Raw genomic sequence first — 13,840 nt, 5'->3', positions numbered from 1 at the left:
TTTAAATTAAGTAACTATATATATATATATATATATGTATAACTATAAAATTATTTATATAAACATTATATCATTATTAGAATCTAAAGTTGATATGAAAACAAAATGAAAACTTCAAAAATAATATTAAAATATAAAAATATAATGAAAACTATTTTATTTAGATATATATTGGAAAAATATGAAACTTTTAATGAAAGCTTTTCAGAATTTGTAATTTTTTATTCTTGTAAACTGAATTTAAGAAAACCGGGCTTTAATATCGAATCGGATCACCGAGTTTAGCGAGTTTTAACGGGTTTTGATCGGGTTTACCGGTTTAATTAAAATCTGATTATTAGTATAACTCGGAACTGGCTGGAAAAGCATATCAGCGGTTAGAAAAACTTAATCTGATTTTCAATACGGTAAAACCAAACCAATTAGGACTGAAACGAACCGTAATAGAGAAAGTGGTTTGAATTTAGTAATACTGAATGATGTTATTTTTTAAGAAACCGAGGTATATGGATATGGTTTGGTATTTAATATATACAGAATAAAACGATTAACTAATATATAGTTTCATATTTATATGTAAATTATATAGCATAATTAATAATATTTATATATATAATTTATTTTTATTGAAATGATCTTCATACTCAAAATGTTGATTTTAGTAATTTAATATATTTTTTAAGTTAATTTTTTTTCATTTTTATCAAATTAAACAAAACATAATTTTATTTTTTTGTTGACAAATACATGTACTAATATTTTTTTTATTTAATAATATTAAGGATTCCTAATTTATCTTATTTTTATTTTATTCAAATTATTATTATTAATTTAATATGTTTAATAATTATTTTAAATAGTAAAAAAAAGAAAAAGAAAAATGCTCTATTTAAAAACTGAAATATCTTCATGTTTTATTAAAGCCGATATCTAATCGTTTATATAGTATTTGCTGTTAGGTTAACGTCGTTGATAATTACCATAAACTAATAAAAAAAATAGAGAACTCAATTATTATAATTTTTCTTAACTCCCCGAAAATATATTATCAATTTTTGGCTTGGTTTCAAAGTTTTTGCATCTTAAATATAAATTTTCTATATTTACCTCATACCGAATTGTGTATTAAGCCAATTATATTCGATATTTTAAGCATAAGAGTATTAAGTTAATAGTATTTAATTGTTTGGTCTAATAAGGAAAACATCATTTATATGTAACTAAATTACACTTCTTCGAAATGTGTATACTGGTTTGCGAAGATTAATATGTTATACCGACCAATTTTTTTTTTGAATGTTGTTTGGTTCAATTAAAAGATAACTTCCACATAGAACCAACATCAACAATACAAAATTGGACACCTTCTTCTGTTTTCCAACACTAAATATACAGAACAATAATCCTCTGTATGATTATATAGGATTATCAAAGACTTAAAAACTCACAGATTATATCACCGTTTGTATATGATTATATAGGATTATCAAATATTCCATATTTACATCATCGTTTATATATGATTCCATAATGGAAAAGCGTGATTATATATGTTAGGCTACCAAGGTTTTATGTTGAAACTTTAGTATACTATTTTGTATTTGTATTGGACGACGTATGAATATGAATATACTTAAACACGTTTTTTGTCTTCCATCTTAAATGCAAGACATTTATTTTTTTCCTTTTATGCTCGAGTTTGGTTTACCAATTTGCTTATCGTATACCATAAATCATATACAGTACACGTTTGTTCTATAAGGTTTTCTAGCAATTAGATTTTGGACTTACAAATTATTCAATTGATTCTTATGCCACATAAGCCACATCCTAATTAAGTGATTCTTATTCAATTGATTCTTATTCAATTGATTTTTATGCTGCCACATAAGATCACTTCCCTTTACCTTTCATTGATCAAATGTTGGAAAGATTGGCAAATCACCAATATTACTGTTTTCTTGACGGATACTCTGGATTTTTCCAAATCCCTATACATCTTGACGATCAAGAAAAGACCACATTTACATGCCCTTACGGAACATTCGCATACCGTAGAATGCCATTCGGTATTTGTAATGCCTCTGCCACCTTCCAACGATGCATGATGTCAATCTTTACTGATATGATAGAAGATTTCATGGAAGTCTTTACGGACGATTTCTCAGTATATGGATCCAGTTTAAAAAACTGTCTCGATAACCTATGTAAAGTCTTGGCAAGATGTGAAGAAAAGAACCTCATTCTAAATTGGAAAAATGCCACTTTATGGTTAACGATGGAATCGTCCTAGGACATAAAGTGTCCGCTGCTGGAATAAAAGTAGATCGGGCAAAAATTAAAGTAATGACCGGTTTGCTGGCACCCACAAACGTAAAAGACGTGAGAAGTTTTCTCGGACATGCCGGATTTTACAAGAGGTTCATACAAGATTTTAGCAAAATCGCTAGACCTCTCACTTCCCTTCTCTGTAAAGAAGTTAAATTCGACTTCACACCAGAATGCGTAAAGTCTTTTGAGGAAATAAAGAAAGCCTTGATAATCGCCTCCATCGTACAAGCATCTGACTGGAATCTTCCTTTCAAAATCATGTGCAATGCAAGCGATTTCGATGTAGGAGCGGTTCTGGGCCAAAGGAAAGACAAAAAGCTACATGCAGTTTATTATGCTAGTCGAACACTCGACGAGGCACAAAGGAATTACGCAACAACGGAAAAAGAAATTCTTGCTGTAGTTTATGCATTCAAAACGTTTCGCCAATATCTGGTCGGTTCACGAGTCATTGTCCATACTGACCACGCTGCAATTACATATTAAATGCAAGAGAAAGATGCGAAACCACGACTCCTGCGATGGATCCTTCTACTTCAAGAATTCGACATCGAGATTAAAGATAAAAGAGGAGTAGAAAACGGAGTTGCAGATCATCTTTCCCGGATAAGAATAGAAAACGACGTCCCTATCGATGACTTCTTACCAACTGAAAACGTTTACCAAACGGATTCATTCATCGGGAATGTATGTCTCACTTCCGAGGACCTGTCGATCGACGACAACGATTCCATGTCGATCAATTACAGGTGTACCATGTCGATCGATGACGACGATAGTAAGTCGATCGACACTTCAGATGATCTAAGCAAAAAGACGAATCCTAGAACCCTCACCTTCGATATAAAAGTTAATGTCGCGTACAACGAGTTGTACCCAGACCGCGCTTCCCCCGTAGATGAAAGTCTATATTGGGAAGTGCATGCGGTTGGGCAAGGTTCAAATAGCAGACCTTGGTACACTGATATAGTAAACTATTTAGCTGCTGACATAGAGGCCGAAGAGTTGCGAGGCTATACAAGGAAAAAGTTTTTAAGAGAAGTTAGGAAATATCACTGGGACGAACCATATCTCTACAAAGACTACTCTGACGGGATGTATAGACGCTGCGTCGCCGAAACTGAGATACACGACATTTTATTCCAATGCAATGGATTCGATTATGCTGGGTATTTTGCGACCTTTAAAACGGTATCAAAAATCCTTCAAGCAGGATTCTGGTGGCCAACCATGTTTCGCGATGCTCATGCATTCATACCACAATGCGACAGATGTCAACGGAGAGTAAAAATCAGTAAAAGACATGAAATGGAACAGAAATCTATTCTAGAAGTAGAAGTATTTGACTGTTGGGGAATAGATTTCATGGGTCCTTTCCCTTCCTCTTACGGGAGTAAGTACATCTTAGTCGCTGTTGATTATGTGTCAAAATGGATCGAAGCAGTAGCTTCCCCAACGAATGATGCGTCTGTCGTTATTAAGCTTTTCAAAAGCATCATCTTCCCGAGATTTGGAATTCCCCGAGTAGTCATAAGTGACGGTGGATCCCATTTCATTAACAAGATTTTTGAAGGACTACTCCGGAAGAACGGAGTGCACCATAGAGTTGCTACACCATACCACCTGCAGACAAGCGGGTAGGTAGAAGTCTCAAATCGACAGATCAAAGAAATCTTAGAAAAGACTGTAGGAACATCTCAAAAAGACTGTAGGAACAATCAAGAAAATTGGACAACGCACTCTGGGCATACCGGACCGCGTTCAAAACTCCTTTAGGAACCACCCCTTTTCACCTACTGTATGGGAAATCATGTCACTTACCAGTCGAGCTGGAACACAAGGCAGCCTGGGCTATTAAATTATTAAACTTCGATATCAAACCGGCTGCCGAAAGGAGGCTCATGCAGCTCAACGAGCTGGATGAGATTAGACATTTAGCCTACAAGAGTTCGAAGATATACAAAGAAAAGAGGAAAGCATATCACGATAAAAAAGATCATTTTCCGACACTTTGAACCAAATGATCAAGTGCTGCTATATAACTCTCGGCTAACACTGTTCCCCGGAAAACTCCGATCTCGTTGGTCAAGTCCTTTCACTGTTGTGAACATAAATCCTTATGGAGTCATTACGCTTATAAATAATAAAGGAGACGAATTCACGGTAAATGGCCAACGAGTAAAGCATTATTGGGCTAAACCGCCAAATATCGGGACTATAAACTTAGACTCACTTCCCGATAATTAGAAAATCGAACGTCGAGTCAAGCTAAAGACTTAAAATAAGCGCTGAATGGGAGGCAACTCATTTCTAGTTTTTCGATAATTAGAATTTAGTAAAAAAAGGAGTGATTTATACGTACCGTCTGTCGATCGAGAAAGACCCTCCGTCATCGATCGATAATAAATCAACAGACGCGGGCTCGTATTAAGTCTACACATAAGTCGACATTCACACAAACCCGAAAACCCTAAGAACACACTCCCATCTCTTTTCTCTCTCGTTTTTCGGCCAATTCCGAAGATTTCAATCCACTCGATTTTTGACCCTCTATCCGTCTAGATCGCCTAACTCACGCATCATCATGGTATGAACACAGAATTTTCTAACTTTTAGTTCTTCCTAGGGTTGAAATAGAGAATGAGCTAGAACCGGGATTTTTGTGCCCTTATAGATCGATTCATGCTAAAGGAGTGATAGAATAGGGACTACTGATCGATTAAACCAATTATATATGTCATGCACTTCGAATTGCATCAATGGGTTTTTGCAGGTTCCCGCGAAGGTGAAATCGACCGATGATACACACGTTTCATCGATCGATTGTCGAACCGAAACATCGATCGACATCCACTAGTTCCGTCGATCGATATTGCACCAAACCATCAAACCGAACTGAACTCCTATTTTCGTTTATGGTTTTTGGTTGCAGATGTATGAAAGGAGGACGAAGCGAAGGTTCGACATAGGCGGCAGTAGCCCAGCTCCACCACCACCGCTGGTTCGCGACCAATACCCTTGGCCATGCGAGCGCGAAGACGAACCTATCCCACTCTTTGACCGCTTGGACGACACACGTAAAGCGGCGAAGACCGCGGCATGTAGAAACCGCGCGATCGTGGACACGTGGGATGACTATGACAGCATATTCTACAATGAGTGGCTGAAGGTCTCCATCGAGCCGACGCGGTTCGTCGATCCATACGTGATCCAAGCTTTGGGCATCAAATCGGGCCTCGAGGACTTGTTCGTAGAGCTGGGTATGGGGAACTTGGCCACTAACCCACAGGTTCTCTACCCAGAGCTGGTCCGCCAGTTCATGGCCACGGTAAACGTCTATTATGCCAACGAGAGGGAAAAGAGAGCTAACGAGGGTGTCTTGACCTTCTTCATTCGCGGCATCTGCTACAGAGTACCTATCTCGACTCTCTGCACTATCTACGGGTTCGAAAACGAGCATCAGCACGCCATCGTACCCGAATTCCCAGGGATTTTGACATTCTGGGAGCACATAGCTACCGGTTAATTCGAGTCCGCCAAAACTCTTCAGACAGACATCCGTCACCCAAATCTGCGCTACTTCATGAAGGTCCTTGCCAACACTTTGTTGTGCAAAATGGAATCTAATAAGGTTAGGGTGCACGAGCTCACATTAGCCTATTACGCGGTGAGGAGTTTGGTTCACATGGAGGATATAGAGGAGCCCGCGGACGACGTGTGGCCCAACATTGGAGCCGTCTTTGCTGAGCATCTGGTCAAGCTTAAGATGAAGTCGTTTCAGTCACAGGGAAGGAAGAAGGAGACGGTCGGGAGCCTACTTACCCCGATTTTCATACACTGCGGAGTTCCATTAGATGATGCTGAGATGGATGACCGGATCGTCTACATGGACGCATCACATCTCACGAGCACTCAGTGGCTCAAGGGAGACCGTGACTGGTGCTTCAGGGACGAGAACGACACGCACTTGGTGAGGTTGCCACTTCCTACACTCACGGATTTCGACCACGGCCTCGCTAGCATTCAGTTCCGCCCTGACCCACGCCTCCTCCGCGCCCTGGAGGACCTCAGCCGCATCAGCCCGAGGCCGCACTCCCGCCATTCCCGCCTATGTCAGACATGTCTACACGCCCTGAGGGAGATTTCCAGCGCGTCGTAGTCGATGCTCTCACTGCCATCTGGGCCAGAGTATCGAGATGTCGCTGTTCGAGCAGAAGGAGTGTGCGAGCCAGCTCACCGTTGGCAGCATGACCATCACGCTAGCGCAGAGGCACCTCCAGCGACGACACCACTGATGAGGACTAGTCCTCATATCTCTATCCTTATCTACTTATGTTTTCTTTTACCTTCGTACTATTAAGATTTACATTCGAACTTATTATTCTATGTTATGATTGGAGTTTATTTATTTTGCTGACCTTGCATGTGTTTGGATTGTCTAACAGAGCTAACCTAGCTGACATATTTTTATGGGTTAGACACACTGACAATGCAGCTAGCACAAAAAATTTCTGTTTAGGCGCTATCGATCGACGACGAGGTCCTTACGTCGATCGACAGTAATGCGCTTATGTCGATCGATCGAGAGTTGTATATATCAATCGACACTCGAGACAGATGGGTACGAACATTCTTTTCTCTTGTCTAACATTTTAACTTAGTAGTTATTATTTATTTTCTAACCAACCAATCTTAGACTGAATATCACTGGGGACAGTGAAGTTTAAGTCTGGGGGAGGTACTTAGTGCTATTAGTTTATTCATGAATTTTTAAATTATATTTTCAAAAACAAAAAGTATTTATTGAGCCAAGAAGGGGATAATGATCTTATTAGATTTTTGCTTGTTATCTAACCACTCTTTTAGCACCATTTTAAACTTTCTGATTGCACATAGTACTAAAGATACTAAAGTGGATCAACCTGTAACCTATCCACACTTGCTGAGATTGTTTGAAGGAACCAAAGCTGACCTCCAACACTAAACTTGACACAACTGCTTGTCTTGGGGCTTGGTATACATGGAATCGGATTCTTCAAACAAGTCTGGAAGGTAAAGCCTTGTGTAGATGTGTCACCTTTTCTCTCTCTATTTTGAGCCTAGATTTAAAAAAAAAATTATTAAATAGGTTTTAGTTAGGTGAAATCCGAACAGGACTTGGTGGCTACAACTATTAAGGCTTGCTTCATAAGGACTCCAACAAAAAGAATTCGAACGGGACTTGGTTGCGGCAATCATCAAGGTTCGATTCATATGAATTATTGGATATAGGTCAAAAAGAAGTGAACAGGACTTGGTGGAAACCACCATTAAGGCTTGATTCATGGAAGCATGTCCAATCTTGGTCAATCAACCTGCAATAAACAGACTTTGACTAAAGAGAGAAATTAGTAGAGAGAAAAGATAAGAACTACCTTTTACCTGCAGATCCAAATACTTGTTTGAGAATCCTTGCATCCTGTGATCGATACTCCCAAGGTAAAGCCTACACTTTTATTTATGCAAAGAAATGAGGTTGGTAGAGGGGAATGTCAGACAAGATTTGTTTAAGTTGCTGGCTAGATGAATTTGGTTGTTAAGCTAGGATATTGTATAAAGTGCTTTTGTAATTAGGACTTTTTAGATATGGATTGCAATATTGTAGAGGTGATGATTCTAAGTTTTAAATCATGTGAGTTCCTGATGTTTTCAAACCTCTCTGAGAGAGACTGCTCTGTTGTGTTTTGCTTGAGGACAAGCAAAAGAGTAAGTCTAGGGGAGTTGATAGACCATGGATTTCACCCATTTTTAACCATGATTTATGAGTGTTTTAAGATATATTATTACTATATAGAGTCTATTTAGAGTAATTACAGGTTCAGGTACTATCTGGAAGAAAATGATGTATTTGGAGCTATTTGGAGACTTTCTTACCTTTGCTGGATGGTCGATTATTTGTCAGAATATCGACCGATAGTTACCAAGGAATATCAATCGATGATGAGCTCTTCATATCGATCGACGGGGAAGCCACCCGGGAGTTAATGACAAATTAGCAGAATTAAAGTTTCACAAAAGTTTCAACAATTACATTCTAAGTCTCTGGCCGCCTGTTAGGCTATTTATTAGGGTTTTGTATCATTTTAGAGGCAGACTTGCCTAGAGACCTTTTTAGACCTAGTTTGGAGGAAGCAAGAAGCCACCATTGAAAGGGGAGAGCTTAGAATTGGAGAGATAGATCAACACTGCAAAATAGAGAAGATCTTGAACTCTATTGCTTTTATTCATTTTGTTGCTTACTCTATTTATTCATTTTATTTTAGTATTATTCAGACCATCATAACTATGTGTTCGATGAATATGTTTGAGTAATCCTTATTGTTAGATTTAGGTTTCTCAATAGGTTGATAAATGTATTACTAACAATAATAATTGTTAGGGTGTTTGGAAATATAATTCTTTCATCTAGTTATGCTTAAAGCTAAGTTTAGGATGGATCACCCTTTAAACTTAGATCTTAGGATTAATAGATCAAGCCATTGCTTTACTCAATACCTGAAAATAACTAGTATGATCTAACTGACTAGATACAGACGAGAGTTGGTCTAGTGAGTTAGAGAATTTAGATCAAACCTGTCCGTAAAGCTCTCTGGAAGAAGTATCGATCGACGCAGTGATAGCCCTGTCGATCGATATTTTGAAAGGTGTATCGATCGATATTCGTAACGAATAATCGATCGAGACTTTCTCGTGATTAACATACGAGAGTTGAAATCCGAGATCCATATTAGATAATCAGATTGATTATATCTAAAGTTTGAATTCAAGAATGATTAACATCAATAAACCCCTAAAAACCCAAATTAAGTTTTACTTATCATACTTGAGAATATACCTGAATCTAGCTATTTCTTCCAACTGTTAACAACCCCAAAACAAATCAGTCGAGCAATACACTTGCTCACCACTCCATTAACTGTTTTAAAACTTATAAACCATTTAATCTAGATTTATTCCAAAACCATAATCTATTGTGTAATCCTAGAGTCTCTGTGGATTCTATTCCTTAGTACTACATCCGAATCTTTTATTTGAGAGAGTAATTCACTCCTTAGGGTAATTTGAGTGATATCATGCGGATGGGTTTGGAAGGATTGTTTTGGAAAGATTCAGCTCATGGGAATGCGAAACTTAAGGAGACGAGAGACTGCATTTCATTCGGAAGTAGAAGCACTGCAATGGGCATAGAGAGCATGCTACAAAATTCGCCATGTCAGAGCTTTGGGACATATTTCATTTCAAGGATCTGATCGCGATGATAAATGGACCTCAAGTTTGGCCAAGTTTTGCAACGGAATTGGAGACCATAAAAACGTTGCAAATATGCTTTCCATACTTCAAGGTTTCTCATATTCCAAAGGCACAAAATGAAATTTGAGACTCTTTAGCTAAGACTGCGAGATCTTTTCATAGAAATGTTTTTTATATTGATTGTTCTATTCCAGTATGGTTACCCAGACCACCTCAAGTTTGAGTAATATAATTGTTGTCAAAAAAAAACATTAGCCAGAAGGGAAGGAAGATCTTTACAATCCCAACAATGCTTGTTCATTTCATTCACTCAACACAAGAGAAATATTGAGGAAAGAAAGCGGAAAATAAATACTCTACAGAACCAATTTTATGAAAGAAGACATAATAATTAGTTTTCATTTATCATACCACCAAAGAAAACACAAAATCACAGCACCAAAAACCGGACTGAATGTGATAAATAGACAAACCATAAACTCAGGTGCCATTAAATACCCATCGACACATTTCAGTTTATACCCAAGATCGATAAATCCAGTGTACTCCACCCCACTATTGCTCCATATGATTTGATAAACGAGTAAACAGAGTGTGGAGGCGGAAACAAACCTGGAAGATAGAGAAAGGATGTAAGATGGGAGAGTCGTGACATGGTCGTAGAAGAGGCCATTTTACACGTTGGAGATAAAACGAATTGCATAAACCAATAAATAAACACTTGTAAACGAAAGGTGCATCACCAACATGCACAAAAAGGGGCGTACCACAAACAAGTAAAAAGCCACGGAAAAATCATGGTTTAGCCATGTTTTAGTTAATTGTCGGGCTAAACCATGGCTAAAATAGCCACTATCCGGCAAGGGGATGAAACGTGACTAAATTAGCTACGCTTTAACCACACAAAAAACCGTGGCTATATATCTAACCACAATTTTGCCACGTTTAGTTTCGTAATTTCATTTTTAGCTACTACTTAGCCATGTTATTTTAGTTGCTATCTTGTTAACTACAGTTTTAGCCATGCTTTTGCCACATTTTTTCAGTGAATCTATATTATTAAAACTGAAGTACATTTTGGTGCTGTTTGAAAACAGGGATAGAAGTATAAATGAGAATTGTTTGGAAACATGAATAATAATATAAAAAAGAAGTATAGTGTGTTTTTAGTAATTTCGTTAATATAATTACATTAATTGTTTTCTCTATTTCACTCATTTTAACAATTTCATTAATTATATTACTTTAACAGTACATCATATCATTAATTATATTACCATAATAATAATAGTGAAGATTTTTTTTTATTAGTTAATCAATATTAACTGTGTGTCAATTATAAAATCAAAAATGTAAAATAACTGGGTTTTACTTATTGTTAAATGTTCGGTTTAGTTTGTTTTACTAAAACCTTTTTTTTTTATTTTAGTTTCAATCGGTGGAAAATTACGTAGCCAAAAAACATAATTCAAATACATGTTTTATGAATAAAATAATAACTTAAATTAAAATAATAAAAATGTATTACATTTATTGTCACTTAATTTTTCACTTCATTTTACTATTCTGTTTCACTTAATTTAGCTAAATACATAGAAATATTCTTTTTATTAGTTTATCAAATCAGTTAGGCATGGACATTGACTATCCATTTAGGTATGAGTTATTCTTTTCGGGTATCGTTTTTTCTGTTTTGAAATTAAGTCCCGCTTGAATATTACAAATTTATGTGTGGGTTTTGATTTGGGTCTTTCTGAGTTTGGATGAGTTCAGTTCTGATGTAGGGTCGAACCAAGGACCTATGGAAGTCGGGGCTACCCCGTCCCCATGGGCAACAGGAACCTAAAAATATCTAAATAACAAATGTATCTGAAACAGGTTCGAATATTTGTACCAAAATAACTATATTATCCACACTTTAAACTATCTAAACTCTAAACCACCATAAATTGTTTAATTTCAATCCAAAACTCAAAGTTTTAATTTCACATTAATAGTTTTACATTTCATTATAAAGATTAAACTAATAAAACTATAAATGTTAACAAAACTTTAAATTTTAATTAAAAAATCATATATATAATGCCACACTTTTCTCTCCATCTAGCTTATCCACATCAGCACTTTTCTCTCTTTATGGGATCCACAACTTAATATTGTGCCTAGATGCGTAATACGAAGAGTGTGTTTTATTTGTTGGGTCCTTTTATCATTTGCTCAAGAGCCCTTTAGGAAACTAGCTTCACACATTAGGTTAAAATGAAATCCTATGAAGTAACAAGTGGGCCTGAAAACCCAGAATAATAAATACTCAGCTTTTAAGGTTGGAGACGATTATGTCAGAACGAGTCTCCCCTCCGACGATTTACCCTAGCTATCCGAACGCTGCTATCAGTATCTATCCCTCGATGAAGAGCCGTTACACTCTGAACTGCTGCAATCAGTGTCCCCTATCGATTAAACTCTTCATCTCCCCCAAACTCTTCATCTCCTCTATTTACTTTACTATCAAAACGTTTGCTAACAATAAAACACCGGGATCCTATAAATAGGCGATGTTTGAGCTTCGCATCCAACATCTCATACACACTATCTGAGTTTCTCTTTTGCCAAACCCTAGGTCGGTCTATTCAAAAAGTCTGCCTCTGATGCAGTTTCTGCTTAACATGGTGTTGACCACGCAACCTTTGAGTATCTCTGCGTCCGTCCTCTCAGGTGATTGTCGGCTGGCTCCTCCTTTTCTGAGATTCACGAAACATCAAGAAGATTGGTGAGTTCATGGGTATTACCCTCCTATTACTAGACTGATTTCACCCTCACTATATATATGGTTTAATACTATTACCAAGTTTATCATACATCCACCCCAGTCGGTTCAGAAACTTGTCTGTCTAATCCTATATATCTAATACTATAAAAAAGAGTGTAACTCTCTTCTCCTCTTGCCACGTAAGATAATACTGTCACCAGAGGTTGACACGTGTCTCTCTTCCTTGAAACTTTGCGTTTCATTTAAACAGTGTGTATTTCGATTGGGCTTTAGTTTTTATGGGCTTCATGTTTACTTCATACTTCAGTTAGAATAAATCCCGTGTTCTTTTTTCTGATCAAAAAAAAAAATCCCGTGTTCTTTTTCTTTGCCTCTGCAGGACCGATGTCGATTAAGTTTTCTAAATCGCTCTTCCATCTTCTTCCTTAGAGTAGGAAACGTTACCAGTTACCGAATTATCATCTTAAACTCTCCATTACTTTCTCACACACGATCTATATTCAATGTGATTTCTTGATCAGGCGGTGGAGATTCATCTATAGAAAGATCCGAGAATCAAGGTCCGAAAATGGGCAAATACATGAAAAAATCAAGATTACCAACAACGATACGGAGCCCACCGAGCCAACTTCCCTGGGAGTTTGCACTAGGGCCGCTAAAACCCTAGCTCTGAAGCGGCTCAATTCCTCCACCTCTGATTCTGCTGTAGCCGGAGACTCTTCTTGCTACCTTCAGCTCCGCAGCCGCCGCCTCAAGAAACCCCCGGCGCTGACGGAGCCGAAACAGCCGTTGATGAGAATTAAGGAGCATGGCTCGAAGGTTTGGGTTAGCTCCGGTTCGGGTTCAGTTCATGTAGCTCAGAGCTGTAATGGAGATGATTGGTTTGGAAAGTCTGAAGCTTTTTGTGGAGAAGACAGTCCTGATTTTGAATCGAGACAAAGGTTCGTGATTTTGTGCCCTAGCTTTTCATCTTCTTACCAATTCGATGAAACCCACTTAGTTTTTTTGTTTGTCTTATTTAAATATGTTAGTTTGAGTTTGAATCAAGACCCCAGCTTGTGGTTTGTGTCGTAGATTCTTTTGCCCAAATTGTGAAGAGCGTTAGGCTTCTCTGAAACTTTCGTTGTTTGCTCAAATCATGTTTTTTCTTTCTCATGTTTTCCTGATTGCACTACAAGAAAACAGCGGTATTCTGACGGACATTCCGACGGAAAATGAAATCCTCGGAATATCCCGAGGAATTTCCGAGGATATTCCGAGAAAACACAAAATTTGATTTCCTCGGAATATACCGACGGAATTCCGAGGAAATATCAATCCGTCGGAATATTCTTATGGAATACCGAGGAAAAATGTATTCCTCGGAAAAAACCGATGAATTCCGAGGAAATATTATAGCCGTTAGAGAGCCGTTGGGGGATTTTAAAAATTCCGAGGAAATTCCGACGA

At 37.4% G+C, this 13,840-nt stretch overlaps 1 pseudogene; it reads left to right on the top strand.

The window, feature by feature from the left end:
- The first annotated feature begins 12,959 nt into the window (after nucleotides 1-12,959).
- The window catches only part of LOC106311179, a 5,792-nt pseudogene continuing 4,911 nt past the window's right edge, over nucleotides 12,960-13,840 (top strand).

Source organism: Brassica oleracea, chromosome C8, assembly GCF_000695525.1.
Source record: "Brassica oleracea var. oleracea cultivar TO1000 chromosome C8, BOL, whole genome shotgun sequence".
Classification (NCBI taxonomy): domain Eukaryota; kingdom Viridiplantae; phylum Streptophyta; class Magnoliopsida; order Brassicales; family Brassicaceae; genus Brassica; species Brassica oleracea.
The sequence above is the reverse complement of the archived record's forward strand: the minus strand, read 5'-3'. Positions and strand labels throughout refer to the sequence as shown.